The sequence below is a fragment of the Amblyomma mixtum genome, chromosome 7, assembly GCF_055824585.1.
Source record: "Amblyomma mixtum isolate Tamu chromosome 7, ASM5582458v1, whole genome shotgun sequence".
Taxonomy (NCBI): Eukaryota; Metazoa; Arthropoda; class Arachnida; order Ixodida; family Ixodidae; genus Amblyomma; species Amblyomma mixtum.
In genome coordinates this window covers 10,741,769-10,759,010 of record NC_143018.1, presented here as the reverse complement: position 1 = coordinate 10,759,010, position 17,242 = coordinate 10,741,769, and the positions used below count along the sequence as shown (strand labels likewise).

Genomic DNA, 17,242 nt, shown 5'->3' with positions numbered 1-17,242 from the left:
ATTTGCGTACCTCGACAGTTGTCCTACTTCGTACGACAGATTGTCAAGCGCGCTAAAGCAGCGCGCTGGCATGGAGCGGCATCTGGCGCCCTCACGGCGATTGTGGTTGGTCTTGACGTGGCCGCCGAGATCTGCTCCGGCGGGCATTAATCGCAGAGGCCACGTTCTTGACGCGGCAGGGGTCGACGAACTACTTTACCGAACTAGGGCACGTGGCGCCATCTGGGGCCTACATGACGGATTTCGGAGGCCGCGCCGCCTCCGCTTGATTTCGGTCGTGGTTTATGGTGTTTCAGTACAACAATCGTATTTTCTTATGCCGTGCGTATTTGCTTTCACAACATTGTTATTGTAGGTAATAGTTTGAAACTCTACGTAGTTAGGTGAGCTCAAATTGACCCTATCGCTGACTAATACTTCAACAAGAAATGAGATTTTTCGGACCCCGTTCATGAAGCGCCTTGCGCACTTATGCAGGTCCTAGACTCTAGGACCTGCATACTCTAGGACATACTCTAGGACCTAGAGTATGGAAGGCGGGCAATGCAGCTGTAAAATGCATTCCTGTTCTGTTTGCCTGCGGACAGTGGGCTGATAGGTCTTAATTTTTTTTTTATTCCGTGGAAACTCCATTCTTAGAGATAAAGCTAATGTTAGCTTTCTTCTGAAAATCAGGTAAGGTTGATGTCATAAAAGCTTTTCTGGTATAACATCCCCACCATCCATCAACTGATCTGCTTCGATTCTCAACAGCTGTTTCCTCCTCTTTTGCATAGCTCCCAAGGCTTTCCTCACTCCTTCTCTCTTACTTACGACATAGGTGAAACAGCGCGAAAGAAGCCCGAAGGCGAAATGAAAGAAAAAAATTTGGCTGGCGATTACGCTTCTCACCAATGCGATTTTTCAGCGCGCATCTGTGACGGTATTTCAACCATGGGGGACATCACACAGAACACGCGGTGCAGAACGGAGGCGTATTTGGCGTTGGCAGCTTACTCTGCGATCCGCCGCCGCCGATCTCATTAGCTGAGCCTCTTCTCGGGGATCATCACTGGAAGCGTTTGCAAATGACACTGCAGCTGTAGTCGCGTGAAAACGACGCAAGCAAGGATGCCAACTTAAGGGAATGTCATTCTTCGGAAATTGCATTAAATTTGTCGCTTCGCAGGGGGGCTATTGCAGTTACAGTCGAGCCCACTTATAACAGCCGCAGTTATAACGAACGCTCGCTTAGTACGAACGAGGGCGGTGCTACCGTCAAAATATATATTGGGGCAATGGCACAGTGTCTCACATAGAACGAACTGCTGTGGCCTCAACACTCGGTTAGAGCGAACGCGAAGCTGTCGGGCCCCGTAGTTGACCGAGCCGGCGGTGTTTGGCGCGGTTTCGCTCGACTGCTAACCCACGGCAGGCGAATTTCGCGCACTTTGTGTTCCCCTGACACGACACGAACACAGAGCGCCTGGGACGATTTAGTTTCTGCTGATGACGACACCGACATTGCGGAGCCATGCACTGACGAAGCTATTGTGCGTGAAGTGCGAGCCCTTCCTGACTGCCCAGAGACCGACGAGGACGATGACGAGGATGCTGCTCTACCGCCGGTTGCTGTGAACGCTTCAACCGCGATCGGTTACATCGCGTCGCTTAAGGAACTCGTGTGCAGCAGAGGCCTTGGCGATGAACATATTACCGCGCTGGAAAAATTAGAAACGGCAGTGATGCGATCAGCTTTGAAGAAGCAGACATGCATCACGGACTTTCTTCAAAAATAAAGTTAACTTTCGTCTCGCTTGCTCTTTTTGCCCGTATTATAGGTGGTCCACTTACTACGAACTTTGGATACAACGAACAAATGCCGCGTGACGATCAAGTTCGTTATAAGTGGGCTCAACTGTACTTGGAATTCAGTGAGTTGTAGCGCAATTCAGTTCGTTGCTCGCAGTCTCCGCGCGTCTCAACATTGCGTAAACCTCGAACGATTGATCATCAATCGCGCACATATCTGCTCGCGTAACGCACCGTATAATTAGGGCTGTGCTAATATTGAAATTTTCCTGTACAAATCGAATACGAATATGAAGAAAAAATGCCTTCGAATATCGAATCGAATATGAGTTCTGTACAAATGAAGGTCGGTTTTTGATGAAAGAAAATGACGCAGTATCTGTCTGAGGTGCCGTAGTGGAGGGCTCCGGATGATGATGATGAAAACGTTTATTAAAGCCGCAATGCCTTAGTTGAAGGGAAGGCTGATTGGGTCCCTAGTCCGGGACGCCGTTTTAAGGCCGATTCACACGACGGACCGTTCGCCCGCGGCCCGCGCACTACGTGTTCATGCGTCAGCCCATTTAGAGGCGCGCTGCCAGCCGTGAGAGGCCGCGGCCGGCAGCGCGCCTCTAAATTTGCTGACGCGTGAATACGTAGTGCGCGGGCCGCGGGCGAACGGTCCGTCGTGTGAATCGGACTGCCCGTGCTCTGGCGACGAGGGCTCATTGTTCCTCGAGGTCCGAGCTGGACAGGGCCGCCTCCCAGCGCATAATTTCGACCACCTAGGGATCTTTAACGTGCACTGGTATCGCACAGCACACGGGCGCCTTTTGCGTTTCGCCTCCATCGAAACCGGGCCGCCGCAGTGGGGTTCGAACCAGGGCACTCCTGCTAAGTAGACGAGCGTGTACTGAACCAATTTTCAGTTTTCCGCGGAATCTGGAACTCTGTTAATGACCTGTAGCTAGCTCGTGGATTGATTGTTATAGCCGGTGTGCGGTTTGATTTGATGAAAATAACGACCTTTAATCCGACTCAATTTGGATTTCCATCCCCTCGTTATCCACACGATTATTCCACTTGGCCCCATGGAGACTGCAGCGGAGAGTGGCCCGAGCACGGTTCCGCGAGCGCACTGGTGTGCACAGGGGTCCAGTACAACTCCTCGTCCTTCACAGCGGCGTCGCCATCTGCTGGGTACGGCGGCGACACATCCGAGGCAGCGTACGGCGTGCTCTTGACGGACGGGGCGCTCATGCTTCTCGTGGCGACCGGAGAACATCGAAGGCCAAGCTCTGCAGCGCACGAGGGAAAACGTGTGTGTTTAGAAGCACAGGTGAAAGGGACTTTACTCGTGACAGCGGTGCAAGTTGATACGGACCAAAAAAAAAAAAAAAAAAAAAGAAACTTTGAGATCACTGCTGCGACCCGCATTGGAGCAATCGAAAGCAAATCGTCCACGTATTATACCGACGTTCGTGGCTATTCTGACGTCCATGTACTATATTGACGTTCATGGCTGTTTTGACGTCTAATTGTATTTTTCGTGTTTTTTCGTCATTAATTAATTGACTAATTACACCTCATGAACCAGATTTTTCCCACAGCAACATTTTATCACACACTTTCACACATTTATCATCTATGAACAAAGTAATTGTGCGGAAAAAATTGCGGACACTTTTCGCTGACGCGACAGAACCATATAATGCTCTCGCATTAAAAAAAAAAAAAGAAAACTGCCGGCATATGCTGGCACGGAATGCAACCGTCCCGGCTCATTTTTCCTGTTCTGATACTGAGACCGCACTTCGCGGTTCTGTTGTTTATCACCATGTAACTGCAGAAGGATATCTTGAAGCCACAATTCTGTATCACTAGGTGTCGCCCGTATACACGGGTCTCTATACGCAGCGGGGCTATCAGTTCGCTATCTCCGTCGAGAACGTTTACAGTCCTGCAGACCAGAAACCGCACAAGCTTCCACCACAGGCAACCAGCTGTTTAAACTCACTGTTGTAATACCAACGGTGGATCGGGGTGGCACCTGTTTGTTTAACCCAAGCGTGAGTATAGCAAGATATACACAAGGAAAAAAATTGGAGAGGACACTTAAGCTCAGCCGTAAGGGTGTGAGACGATAGCGTAACGGCCGCCGCGGTGGCTCAGCGGTTATGGTGCTCGGCTGCTGACCCGAAAGACGCGGGTTCGATCCCGGCCGCGGCGGCTGGAATTTCTTTGGAGGAGAAATTCTAGAGGCCCGTGTACTGTGCGATGTCAGTGCACGTTAAAGAACCCCAGGTGGTCGAAATTTCCGGAGCCCTCCACTACGGCGTCTCTCATAGCCTCAGTCGCGTTGGGACGTTAAACCCCATAAACCAAACCATAAACCAAACCGATAGCGTAACGGGTTAATTCCCGTATATGCAGAAGGTCCTTCTCTACTTTACATTCATATGTCCCTGGGAGTCCTCCTACCACTCTTGGCGCAGTGGTGCAGCGGTTAAACGATGCGCCACTGCCCTGCGACGGCAGGTGCTCGCAGCGGTGGGGTTTGTGCTTTCCAAATTGTTCTTCCCTAGGGACCAACCATTAATTTAGCTGCCACCTGCCACGGTTGGGAGTTTGCTCTCTATCGGCGGGAAGGTTGTGATGAGGCCGCAAGGTCACGTGACCCAAGTGTCCCACCTGCCTCCTAGGCTGCTCTCTGGGGACCACCTGCCAGAGCCATGCCCGTGTTTTCTCGCTCACAACGCCAACGCTGATGACACCGACACCGGATTTCCTGGGGAACGGGGACTTTAACGCTGTCGCGTTAATATAAATGTCCAACAAACAAAATCTAGTGCGCTGTTGAGTCTACTTTCTTTCCATTACTAGCTCCGCTTCTGACCGCTGACTGTTCTAGAGAGTCTACTTACTGGTGTGATATCGGCCGGGCTTTTTGGACTGACTGTATTCTCATGCATAACACTGCTAAAACATCCACGGATCCACCGTTGTTGAGAGTAGGAGGGACCAGATGGAATAGTGTGATGGAGGCACTAGACATGAGTAGCAGCACTGTCGGGAAAGCTGTGTTTATTTCTATTTTTTTTTAGGTGACTATTCTGTATCCGTGAAAAGATCCCCTAGACTAATAAGCGCATCTCGGTGAGGGAAACACTTGGAAATGGCGATACTGGGTCTTGCTGGGACCAAACCGTTGCCTAGTCTAGTGCAGAATAGCCCAATACAGCCTTTCCCATGGGGAATAAAACCAAAATTAAATAAACGAACTACTGAATGAAGAGAGTCGTTGCGTTCCAATTTTGACGAAAGGGAAAGATATATCTGACGTGAGAATCAGGAAAACCGTAGCTTGTGAAATCTGAATCACCGTAGTACACTTTGCGGTTAGTACGCGCTCCTAGGCGCGGGCTTACGCTTAATAAAATGCGTAATGAATAAAATGTATCACCGAGTGCATAAATTTTGCAAAAGAAGTTTTGACATTAGGCTAGCCATTAGTTTTAAGGCGACAGCCTTTATAAGCTCATGGATCAGCATGGTGCCCGCAGGATTTGTCCGTCCTCAGAAAGTGTCCGCGCAACCTGTCAATCACACTTAGCTAGGACTTAATTAGTTACGACTTAATTAGTAATTAGTTAGGCCTTAAGCTTCGTTTATAACGAAATTTCGAATATAGTGGAGACGTAGTGTGTCGTCGAAACTATCACGTGATCAGCAAATCTGTGTGACGTCATGAATGACGTCACAGGTGGCGCAACTGATGACGTTTCAGGTGGTGCCACTGCTCCCCAGCTGCTCGCGCACTCGTGTCTCCTCGGTCGACGCTTGGTCCCCGGACTGAACGGTCGCTCGATCGATGGCGCCGAAGCGAGTTCCTGTGTCTCCTGCTATATACCAAGCGCACTCAAAGCTGCCAGAAAAGGCTGTCGCCTAAACGCACGTAAGGCGACTTAAGTGATACCCTGAATTTTTGGCTCTATGATGTGTCCCCCTCTAGTAGTGTGTCTATGGCCAAAGGTGCGACCATGTGCACTACTTGGCAGCACTAATTGCGCTCGGTGCCTCACCTGTCCTGGAAGCACTGCCGCTGTCCATCACCGGGGTGTCGAGCGACTGGTTTCAGCCCGAGCTCGAAGGCACGAACCCCGAAGACGCGGAACAGCCCCCGGTAACTGTCGAAGTGGTGTCGTCGCTATCCCCGACCATCGCTGCCGCTTGAGCCCTGCGAGCGCGTTGCTGGAAGAAAAGGTTAGAAGCTGCGCTCTATGTTCGTAGCACCAGCGAAAACATGCCATAAAAACAAGCACCTGACTGCACGACTTACACGCCCAACAAGCCTAAGTCGGGCGCGCCCGGGCGGTGGCCACCACAAGCACTAGTGCTTGTAAGGATCAGTACCTTACAGGTTGATTCAGACATACCGTTCTTAATAAATATTTTTGCCACCACCACCACCACCACCACCACCGCAAGAATTCAAGGCGGGCTGAATGCCACGCCACTAGTAGCAGTTAAAAAATAACGACACTTGGCTGATTAAAGCGGTCACAAACACGGTGAACGAAAAGTTACAGGGTGCCGCCGCCGCGGTGGCGCAGTGGTTATGGTGCTCGGCTGCTGACCCGAAAGACGCGGGTTCGATAACGGGCGCGGTGGTCGAATTTCGATGAAGGCGAAATTATAGAAGACCGTATACTGTGTGATATCAGTGCACATTAAAGAACCCTAGGTAGTCTAAATTTCCGGAGCATACGGTGTCCCTCATAGCCTGATTCGCTTTGCGACGCTAAACCCCCATAAACCAAACCATAAACCAAACCAACAGTTGAAATTTGTTTTTTGAGGAAAAGAAATGACGCAGTTACTGTCTCAAATATCTTGGTGAACTCCGGAACCGCGTGTAAAGAAAGTTAAAAAGGAGGTAGTGAGAAGAGAAAGAGAGAAATAGCTGCCGTAGTAGAGGACTCCGGAGTAACTTGCACCAACTGGAGATCTTTCACGTGCTCTGACATCGCACAGTTCACGGGTGCCTTTGTGTTTCGCCTCCATCGAAGCGCGGCCTACTCCGCTGTTTTCAGCGCTAACTGTACCTACTCTGTTCTACTCCTGCATAATTCTGTTATCTGCCGACTAATCAGTTCCCCAACTTCTTGTTTCTTGTTTGTTTCCTTTCCCAGCTCGCCTCGCAGCTTTCAAAACATCTATTTCTCCTTGAAATCATATCGGAATCTATCGGGAAGGTAATACGCAGCCAGGGTACACAGTAGATAATTTATGTGCTGTCAGTTATTGATGTGAAGAAAAAGACAGAAAATTATTTTGAGGTAAGAACACGGACGGCGCACTTGCGCGTTGGGAAACGCAACGCTGCCAATCTATTCCTTCAAAAAAGCTATATGAATGACGTTTTTAATTGAGCTCTTATCCATTCTCAAATTTCTCCTGTTCGACGCGCCTAGCTGGAGCTAACCGGCAGTTGAGAGATTGTAGAGTTGTGAAGTGGCATCATGCTCCACTGACTTCCACAATCTCAGTAGAACGAGCCGCCGCGGTGGCTCAGCGGTTACGGTGCTCGGCTGCTGACCCAAAAGACGCGGGTTCGATCCCGGCCGCGGCGGCTAGAATTTCTTTGGAGGAGAAATTCTAGAGGCCCGTGTACTGTGCGATGTCAGTGCACGTTAAGAACCCCAGGTGGTCGAAATTTCCGGAGCCCTCCACTACGGCGTCTCTCATAGCCTTAGTCGCTTTGGGACGTTAAACCCCATAAAACCAAAACCAAACCTCAGTAGAACGGTGGCGACGGAGGCGACCACCCCTTGCTTTGTTTTCTTCGACTAGCACTTTCACTTCCTATACGTTTAGCCCTGGCGTCCTGGCGAGAAAAAAGTTGCTGTTGTGGACCAATTTTCGACGTGTGACCGGTCCTCTTTCCCCCACCACAAACCGGGTTACACTGAAGATGCAATTTCGCCCAGAGCATAAGTTAAAAAGCCTGGTGTGTTCCTTTATGCTGAGTTGACAATGTTTTGTTTGTTTTTTTTTGCAATAAAGGGCAACTGAGACAGAGATGCAGCTATGAGCAAGCGTTTTGCCTAAGCAGAAGGCATTGCTTAGATGAACTGTAGTGAATGCGTTCCTTAAGGTTTAAAGAGCAAACTGGAGCTATGAAAAAAAAAAAAATATGCGTGTTCCTGAGCCAATAAAGTGAATTCAAGACGTTCAGGTCCAATCAGAGATTGGCAAAGACGTGGCCTAGCAAAGTCAGCGCGGCGTGCAATTTCGGGGCGACAGATGTCGCTAGCAAGGACGGCCCTCTGGGAAAGCAGATGCTGAAGGCTGCTGGAGATGCATAAAGAAAGCCAACGGGACTTTCATTGTAATTTTTTTACGTGTCCGGTGTGGAATGTCTCTCCATAGTGGGAAGAAACTACAGCGCGATGTGAGATTAGGACTAAACAACCGCTTAAATGCTGAAATGAGTCGCCAATGGAGTCTTGAACTTGGGCATGTCTGAACACAGCGTCAATAGAGCCAGGAAGTCTGTCGCACTACTCTCTTGGCATGTTACCATTCTTTGGCCGCTATCTCAATTCGAGCAGTGATTCGGTTTTCGAGACACCAAGAGGCTTTCGAGAAAATATCTCCCCTCACGCTTTCTTCTGTTCACGGTGGGCTCCTAATGACGTTTCGCTCTTGCTGGCTTCTCTGCTTACGGCGATGCGACGGGTCAGCCATTGGAGAGCGCAAATGGTCAAGTAGATGGCAGTGCTGATGCTGAGAAATGCATACACTGGCGTCGTCGTCTCACGAATGTCCTGTGAAAGAAGAGCGGAATGGAATGCACACGAGGGGAATCTATTACGGAGTGATGCTGTCACAGATTTCCTACTAGCGAGGTCTGTTTGCTTATTGTTGTCACTGCAAAACGCTACGCGGGATGCTCGTAATCGGCAGCGCAGGACTCACCTGTGCATGCGTCCTATTAATCACACGCAGTCTTCCGTGTTATTACCCGGTCGCCTGACTGGGTTTGCACGTAGGCCGGCTTGTCCACTTAGCCTTTCTTGATTCTTGTGGATTTTCAAAGAAATCGCACCACAGGGATGATTTTTTTTTTTTTTTGCTAGTCCACACTCAAAAGTTAAAATCCGTGGATCCAATGATGCAATCCCACAGCTATGGCGGTACATTGTGCAGCCGTCTAAAAGTTAGCCGGAGTTTAATCCACTTAAACCGATTTGTGACGTGCGAAAGACCGGTGATGTATCTCATCCGCTGCATGGCAGCGCACACGCTTTGGTATCCGCTGCTTCGTTTTCTGACGCGTAATTTACCTTTTTATTTAGTGGCCTTCTGCCCTTCTTGGTTTTTCTTCATCTCGTTTGTGCGTCGACTTTTTTTGTCGTCTTAGCTGTGGCATGTAACCAATTGTACAACATTTGTGTCGCCAGTTCCTTATTGGGCAGACAGAGACACCGCATAGAAATATCAGGTGGAACCTTACGGCAGTGGTAGATTCAGGCAATAAAAAAAAGAACAAATACGTCAGTGACCGAGCGGCTAGCGTGTCACCCTATCACCGAAGAGACGTGGGTTCATATCTTACTGAAGGGCATCCTTTGTTGTGTATTCTATTATAGTGAGTTTCTGAGTGGTGTGCATGGAAGGAAACCGGGATGTCCAGTCTGCAAGAACAGAAATACTAAGGCCGACATTCGCCACCTGCTGTGGGTTTGCCCGGCGCTGAAGCCGACATGAATTCGGCACCTGGCGGCAAGGGGTCTCTCGCCGAACAATACTGATTCATCGTTCACTCCTCGACTTCATCGGATCAGCCAACCTTTTTTTTTTCATTTATTTGAGCGTCCTTGGCATCCAGCATTACATACCGTTTTATGCCCTAGAGGCTATAAACATTGCTTCAAAGAAAGGAACCGGAGGGGCAAAAATATCCGGGCAAGGCAGGTGAGAATGTAGGCATATATGCTATATATTCCTGCATTAAAACAGGGCAGAGTACATGGGCACTGCGAGCCCGCACCTGGAGTCATACAATGGCCGCATCTTAAGCTCGGTGCTCACCCGCACGTCCTCACCTTCAGAACCGGGACGACACCCGTGGGCCGTATCGAGTCCTTCCACCCGATCAAAACCACGCCCCGGGCTCCGAAGTACTTGGCGGCCTCCATCGCCTTCTCTGCGACCGGTGCGATTAGTACTGAGCACAGGACTGCTATGATGACCTCGACCAGCATTGTATCCTCTTCAGTCGCCGTTACAGAGGTTCGGCGTTGCGTTTACTCGTCTTCTTCTTTGACTCCTTCTTTTACTCTTCGGCTTCCTGGCTGCCTTATAGTACCCAATTACTCGCATTTAGGATGGTGATGTTGAGAACATATTAATTGGAACTAATATTTGTGGTCGGTCCTTCTGTTCCGGTAGTTCATTGCACCTTGCAACTGCTCTTCCCCTTTCGGTCAGCTCCTGCTGAACTGTCGGGCCCGATCTGGGCTGCATGTTGTTGCTGACCTCACTATACATGGCACATACCCAAACGAGGTGATTGGCCAAGGTGCGATGGTGAATTTCAAAGAAAATGATATAGTATTTGCGCGGAAAAGAAAGGCACGAGGTGCACGTTCTCTTAAAGTTCATTCGTCGCCGGTTCGTTTATCTTCTCTGTTACCGTGTTGTTCCGTTTCAGTGCGAGCCTCATCATAATGATGATAGTTACTTTCTTGATGATGGCTCTTCGTGGGTGCGGTCATGAACCGACGTCATTTCGACGTTTCTTCCGTTCTGTGGCTTTCCCCAAACGGTTTTCGTTGCGGTTCCGGGTGTGTCATTCAGCTTACCGAATCCGTGCATGACCTAACAAGTGCACAGGATAACATTTTTTCTATTGATTGTATATATCCACGCTTTAGAAAAGCTTTTGACGTTGTGCTACATCCATTATCAGTAGAAACGTTATACGGGTATATCATAAATGAGAAAGTTATGAGATGGGTAAAAGAATACTTAAGCCTTAATTAGGTGTGAGAGCGCTGTTATCAACGGGCAACGGGCAACAGTCGCATGAGGTTGATGTTGGTGCTCCAGGGATCCGTCCTCGGTCTATTACTGTTTGTAATTTACGTAAATGACATTTTTAGAGGCATTTCTTGATGCTCTTTGAAAACATAGCTCAAAAAAGACACGGACGACACAGAAGTGGACGGGACAGGCGCTTCTCAGTCGTCTATGTTCTTTTTGCGATATGTTTGCAAAGAACTGTTACCACCTAATCCAAACTAAGCTACTGTTCATCACGTTTCTTCTTGCGTGCGTCTTTTCGCGGATCAATTTGAGACCAATGGGTACGGATCCCACCGGCGGCATGTGGTTGTTTTTTCTTCTGATTTTATTAATCTCCGATTGATAAAAACTGTTAAAAATAAAAAAGGTCCCCTATGTTTCTTGGTTTCGATTACTCTTGGCTTCCGTCATGTATGTTATAACGAGCAGTTCTTAGAGGGTTCAAAATCCTGTGCAGGTGTTGAGGAAGCGGTCGGTTCTGCTCTTGATGCAATAAAACCTTTCGGATTTTAGTGATCTCCAGTGGCCGTGTCAAAATGTTAGCTGACGGCCTCTGACGCATTTTCTTTTTAAATAAGCGGCGGAGCAGCACACGCGCTGCACATTTTTTGGCACACCATCTGCTGAAAGCGGCTGCCCGAAAGTACCAGGATTGCGATCTGAACGGACTGTGAGGTGAAATTCGTGTTGGCTCGTCACTTTATTACCTCTTTATAATTACGTACAAAAATACCACTCCTATGAGAAACCATAACTTTTATAGACAGGGAAAAAAACAGCATCTCGGCTTTTGTAGAAAGTGTAAGCATTATATGCATTGGAGGTAAGGCGCAGAGCAATCTAGGACAGCGTAACTATGGTCGTGTTGCGGGGCTTCGGTCATCAGCTGTTTTTGCTTAGTTTTTCCGAGCGAGTGACAGCACCCTTGACTACCTGCGACACGCCGTGCTTTGAAGAAGCGATGACGTCAGCACGCGCCACAGGTCGCGGTCACGGTGAACTGCAAGACCGCTACCACGTTCAACGTGACAGTCAATGGAGGGGCGGCAGTCGCTTCAGTCTCTTTAGTAGTAGTAGTAAAAAGCATTTATTCACAAAAAGGTCGGATAAAGAGGAGAAGATGCAGATTTTGGGTGGAGTCCTTATTTCAGTGTCCACCGCTGTTGCTCTTGCTTGGGATATCAGATTACGCTGGGTCGCCAAATCAGAGCTGAGCAGGGCAGACTCCCACTGTTCCTCGGATTGATGATTGTCTAGTTGGGGGGACCGGAGCGTCCTCCCACCGCCACACCAGGGACAGATCCCGTCTAATCTATCGGGGAAGATGATATGTTGTTTGTGTTTGTTAGGAAAGGTATTTATCTGTAGTTGTCGCCAGTCCCTCTCCTCTGCCGCCGTTAGCTTACGGTGTGGTGGGGGATAGACTTGCCTTTGTGTTCGGAGAAGGAGGAGGCGTTCGCCGTAGGTAGAAGGGTGAGGTCGGGGAGGTTAGTCGCTAGTGTATCCTCGAGCTAGAGTGTCCGCGACCTCGTTTCCCTCGAGCCCCTCGTGCCCAGGAGTCTAAGTGATTTGGTGCTTGCATGTGGAATTTTGAACATATGAAGTAGTTAGAATGGGAGCGATGGAAAGTGGAAGTCTGCCAGAGAGTAAGAGCCGACACGCCGACTGGGAGTCAGTAACAATTTTTAGGTCATTTCCCGCATCGCCGTGCTGGATGGCAAGGCCGATTGCAGCAGTTTCTGCTACTGTGGGAGAGCAGTTTCATAGGGAGGCGCTGGCGATTTCTTTGAAATTGCTGTCCAAGATGACCCTTTAAGAGCTGCCTCCTTCAGGCGCTTTTCTTTTCATACTAAGCGGCGCTTCCAACGTCACGTAGCATTCATAAGTTCCCCTACGCTGTCTCAAGTGCCATAGGGTAGAAAACCCCAAGTGGCCAAAATTAATCGGAAACATTCCACTACGGCACTCTTTTCCCTTAAGCGTAGGCTACTTTTAGCTTAGAAGCCACAATTAGCTGTGGTTCTGAAAATTGTGAGGCAAAGGGGCTTGAAATAAGAGGTGAATTACAAAGGCTAGAGCGGCAAGAACTGTCGAACAGATCATTTCAGTGCACTTGGTTTGTGGTATAGCGGCGTGAGCCGCTGATGAATGAGGACTCGCCGGGAAACCGACACACCAAATTCTTTATTTAAACACACACTTGCTTATATACACAGGGCGACATTGGTGCCACTAGCGGCCGTGATCACAAAAACAAAACCAAATATACAACAGTTTTAGTAAGCTGTTAGTTTAAAAGCAGCCTCGTAGAAGATGGTAACACGTGTCACTAAGCAATAAGTCACTGGTGTTTTCATGCCTCAAAACTGCAAACAAAAAATCATGACGCACTTTATCAAAGGTCGCCGCCAGGTCAGTCCTGATGAGAAAAATTTACCCAGCCTTATTTTTTCTTGTCGCAAAAACCGAACTTGCGATATGTATGCGGGTTTGGATATTACGGCCTCGGATACGGCAAGGTTTATGCAAGCCTATTGTGTCCAACGCCACAAGCTGTAGACGGTAACAAACGACCTTTGTAAACTTCTTGTAATCCACATTACACAAGGATAACGACGGCCCCCTTCAATAGTGCTCAACCGGCTGGTACCTACGGTTCTCCGAATTAGTTTCATGTGCCCGGTATAGAAATAGAGCATAGATCATAAGCACCACTGAAAATTTCCGACAAGGGACTTCTCTTGTAAAGGCGAAAACTTTTTGCAGAAGTCGTTAACTGTCCAGACCAGGAGGTATTTCATGCTGTAGAGCGGAAACGTTCGGTTTTAACTTGTCTAAAGTATACATCAGATTACCGCAAGCTGCTCATTTTTAGGTCGAGGAAACGCTTCATGTAAGCGTGTGAGTCTTTCCCGCTACCATGTTCTTTTTTTTTTTTACCGCCAAAGACCCGCGCATATCAGCAAAAAAAAAGTGCTGAAAATATTGCGTTTTCCAGAATCACACAAAGAGGACTACTAATAGGCAGAGGTGCGGCGTAATGGCGGGTTCACACTGACGAGTCGCAAACGTCGGGCGTCCCATTTCGGTTAGTTAGTTACGGTTTCCGGAGCACTAGGAAAGCGGGGAGGGTGCGCAACAAATCAGTTTAAACCTGACGCGCGACCTCGGCAACTCGCCAGTGTGAACCCGCCTTAAAGGGCAAATGCATAGTTTTCAGAAATCGATGAGCTTAGAATTGTCGAATGTATGAAACTTGCAGGTAAAGCATGCGAAGTCCTTTTGGGCTAGCGTTTGAAATGGTGACGTAACCACGGATTAAAATCGCGAAGGCCTTCAAGCTTCTCTACAGCTCACAACGCAAAGTAGGGGTCGCATGATGACGTCATCGAAGGTATCGGTACATTTCCAATGCCTAAACGCTTGCTCTGGAGGAAAAAAAAAAAACACCGCCACTGTAGGCAAAGCCCGCCGAGCGTTGTTTGGCAGCATCTAAAAAAGCTCGGGAAGGTGTGGCTGACGGCAGCGGTAGTTTGAAATCATACCTTCCGTGACTTCACACAACTTCCCCGCACTCATCCGGTGCTTCGAGGAGAAGCGCAAAATTCAATCGTCGATTACATCACTATTGTAAATTCTAGGGTGAAAACGCTTGGCATGCTTCACCTACAGCCTGTATATACATGAATCCTTGAATATCACGAAATTCTCAAAGTGATGCAGTTGCAAGCCCTTTAAGAGAGACAAGCGACATGTGGGAAAAGGGAAATCTGACGGTACTGAAATATCCAGGGTATTTCTTAACGTGCTTGAGTGCCTCCCAGGAATCAGTGAAGACATCGACTTGTTAATACAAGGCATTTCACGTAGTGCTGCGATTATTTGCAGTTCCAAAGCGATCAAATTGGGTGTCTCGTCGGCAGGGTTGCCGTTGGGAATTTTTCAAAAAGAGCCAGAACTGAGGCTAAAAGTAGCCAAAAGTAGCCACGCCACCTGATCTTGGCGCCAAATTTGTAGCCAAGTAGAAAATAACCATTATTATAAGCCACTTTTATTAATGAACAATAAATAATATCATTTCGAATCAACACAAAAACACAGAGTAAATAAAGAGCACGGAATTTTGGGCCTCTTGCTCGGCCTTCAAGTATCAGGTACGTTGCAAATAAATAAAAGTTCAGTCCGCGTAGTTTATCTAGAGTAGATAGTGTTCTTTCCGGAGTAATTTTGGCACATTCTATTCAACAACTCAGCAGGAACGTTAAACGATGATGCTCTTTTTCTTGGAGTCGTAGCCCAAATTTGATTCGCAGAATTGCCATAAGCAAATCCAGCTTCATTTTGTTACGGATCTCTGTTTTCGTCAAGTTCACGCAAGAGAACACGCGCTCTGCATCAGCATGAGAAATTGGAAGGGTCAAAATTTTCAGTGCTCCTTGCGCCAGGTGTTGAAAAGGGCATTCGCTGCAAGTGTCCTTGTACGATGCCGCTGCGTGCCGGAAAGTCAAACATGATGCGCGATCAAGTGCACCGCTAATTCTCTGCTGCTGGCGTATTTCAGACTCCAGTTCGTTGGAGGAATATAAGCGTCGAGGACGCGCGCGCGCATCAAGGCGACCAGGACAGCGATGAGGACAGCAAAGCTTGGGAATAATTGTTCTTTTCTGTTCTTGCTTGCTATTGTATATGCAATTGCAAAAAAAAAATGGCTAGTAAATGCGCCAAAATAGAAGTTCAAAGTAGCCAGAAAGTAGCCAAGGAGCCAGGGTGAAATTTTCATCGCCAGACGGGGTCGAAAAGTAGCCAATTTGGCGCAAAGTAGCCACCAACGGCAACCCTGCTCGTCGGTGTCAGGTTAGCGGTCGTGTAGTGGATGGTTGTACTAAAAATGCTCGTTTTCTTAGCCGCTTCTTGTACATGATCTACGACATCATTATCACGGGCCCGCGTGTTCTCCCGCGATGCCAACGCCGCTGCACGAAAATCCTTTCCGAGTCCCCGCCTTTGCAATGATGCGCGTGCCACAGCAATTCGCACAGCAGCGCTACGGCCGACACGGAGCATCCCAGTGCGTACACAAACAGGTACACATGGAAGGGCTGCGGCGCATGGCTGTGGTCCCTGGGGCGCTTTGCCCTTGTCTTCCGATGTCGAGTGGCCAGGCCGGCTTCCGCAATTGCCCGCAGGGTGCGGCGGTGCTGGTACCTGCGGGACAGATCGCGGACATAAATGGCGCATCGAAACTGCGCAGGAACGAAGGGCCGCTGCTCGCCTCTATTTGCACGCTTCTGTACGGGCGAACTAACGCACGCAGGAACGAACAGATTGAAGAGAGACTTGATCGTTCTTGACAAAAGACCCTTATGTCCACGAAAGCTATTAGGCCTGTGGCCGACGTGTGCACTGCAAAAGAGAGCACTTGTGGCGTTGAAAGCATACATGAGGGCATAGGCATCCTTGGGTAATGCTAGTTTAGTGGAATTGGATTAGTCAATGTTAGAGCTGTTACCGGTCTGCGGGTGAGTACTTCAATATTTTCGTTATTTGCTTTTCTGTGTTTGCTGCAAACAAGCTTATTTTTGTTCTTGTTTTTTTGTTTTTTTTTTGTGAGTGAACGCATCAATAGCGTTGATATTTATACTTTGCTGTGTATAGAGCAAATAAGCTTACTTTTGTTCTTCTGTCCTTGTTTATTCATATCTATATTCATATCTATTATATATTTTGTATTGTGCACTATTGTGTTAGCATTCACAGCGTTTATGTTCGCTCATTAATATTACTTCTCCTGACGCTTTCACTTTGTTTTGTATTTCGTGTGCTGTTTGTATTGGGTTATGTTATGTTGAAATGTATATCTTCAGACCAAGTGTTCTCTATTAACTGGTGAAAAGGAGTAGCCTCTCCTTTCTTGTTCATGTAAATAAAAAAAAAGCCCCACCGCGGGGGCTCAGTGGTTATGGCACTCGGCTGCTGACCCGAAAGACGCGAATTCGATCCCGGCCGCCGCTGTCGCATTACGATGGAGGCGATATGCAAGTGGCCCGTGTACTGTGCGATGTCAGTGCACGTTGAAGAACCCCAGGTGGTCGAAATAATCCGGAGCCCTTCACTACGGCGCAGCTCATAGCCTTAGTAGCTTTGGGAGGTTAAACCCACAGAAACCAAACCAATCAGGAACGAACATATGTTTAACATCATGAAGATGTTGGGCGCGTCGGCGAAAAGAGAGTGAGCCCTACAGCTGGTGTAATTGCGTTTTGTAAAGGCATTTGATGCATCACTACTATGTCTAAAATGCTGCAGGGAGCAATGGGTCTGGTTTTTTTTATGTTTTAATTGAGGATACCCTTAAAGGTCGTCAAAGTAAGGGTTTTAC

The 17,242-nt window shown here is 48.3% G+C and overlaps 1 pseudogene; it reads right to left on the bottom strand.

The window, feature by feature from the left end:
- Positions 1-2,844: 2,844 nt before the first annotated feature.
- Positions 2,845-10,040, bottom strand: LOC149334987 (uncharacterized; annotated as a pseudogene).
- Positions 10,041-17,242: the final 7,202 nt, after the last annotated feature.